General features: G+C 36.5%; 1 protein-coding gene across 1 annotated transcript in view; it reads left to right on the top strand.

Moving 5' to 3' along the window:
• Nucleotides 1-1,402, top strand: part of LOC101855662 (probable serine carboxypeptidase CPVL) — a 5,274-nt gene that overhangs the window by 2,766 nt on the left and 1,106 nt on the right. The window lies entirely within an intron of this gene.

Genomic DNA, 1,402 nt, shown 5'->3' with positions numbered 1-1,402 from the left:
TGTGTAAAATATGTACATACAAACATGTATATAAGAGGCAGCATGGTGGAATCAGGCTCTCGTCAATTTTGGGGCATGTAGAGTTATTGGTATCATCTTACAGCTTGTTCACTTGTCTATATTTGGATGGAAAAAACATGCATTTATCTTGAATATAAGTCGAGATATTTGCGAATGAAGAATGTGGGGGTCACCTGTTTTCAGAGGTCAAATTAGTGAGAAAATGGCCTCCAAAGATTAGTTATTTCCTTAACTTAAGAGTCGGTGGTAACAGAAAATTTGCATTTTTTTGTTCTTTTAATCAACGTTCTTCAGAAAAATCCACACAGGAATTAGTTCTTTAATGGGCATGAAAGGTGTTGAGCCCAAAAACAAAAATTTGATAAAAATTCACAAACATGAGGAAAATGCAAGTTTCTTCACTTTGATTATTTTGACGAGAGCCTGATTCCACCACGGTGCCTCACATTATGCTGAGGTCTTTGTGCTGAAACGGAATCCCTGTTGCCAAATCCATTGAACCTTCTTATCGAATCCTTGGCTTTGTCAATTGGACGAGCAGACGAAATGAGTTGCTTCTCAAAGTCCACAAAGGGAGATATAGGACAAAACTAACACTAGAATCAAATTTGTAGACTTTCAATTGGTCTCTTTAAAGCACAAGGGATCTATCCCGAAAAATGCTGTTTTGAGAAAATCGAAGGTAAAGTTTTTGGACCCTTGTTCAGTTTCTTTAAAAGACAAGAAGAGTTTTCTCTACAACCAAACAAATACACACACCAATGAAACCAAACGTCTCCTATAGGTAGGGCAATACCCATTTTTTGGTGTAGATCAAGATTTCTGGAAACCCCCGAAATCCGGGTTAGCCTACTTGTCCTTAGAAGCGACCTTAATGCCATTCTCTTTAAGTGTCACTTATCTGTTGTAATTTCATATTTTTATAAATTGAACAAACTCCACGTGTAGTAAATTGTATGTGTCTGTCTATTTCCATTGGGTTACAATCCGAGAACTGACTGACAGGAAGTCAGCAGCAGAAATAATTACACATTCTTAGAAAGATTTTTAAAAATAAATAAATAAATAAACGTTTTCCCTGGTTCGACATTATTGCGTTCTTGTCATCTGCTGTTATTTTGTTTTCGAATTTATGTTTGTCACTTGTCTTATCTCATGCATTTGTTTACGTATACTCAGACAGACAGACAGACAGACAGACAGACTGACAGACAGACAGACAGACAGACAAGAGTAGATAAAAGAAGAGAACCAGAGAAATCGATAAATAAATGAATTTATTTTGGGCTATGTTTATACTAGCCAATATAATATAACTATGAGTGTGTGTGTGTGTGTGTGTGTGTGTGTGTGTGTGTGTGTGTGTGTGTGTGTGTGTGTG

The sequence above is a fragment of the Aplysia californica genome, unplaced genomic scaffold (genome assembly GCF_000002075.1).
Source record: "Aplysia californica isolate F4 #8 unplaced genomic scaffold, AplCal3.0 scaffold00402, whole genome shotgun sequence".
NCBI classification, from domain to species: domain Eukaryota; kingdom Metazoa; phylum Mollusca; class Gastropoda; order Aplysiida; family Aplysiidae; genus Aplysia; species Aplysia californica.
This window is presented reverse-complemented; position numbering and strand designations above follow the sequence as displayed.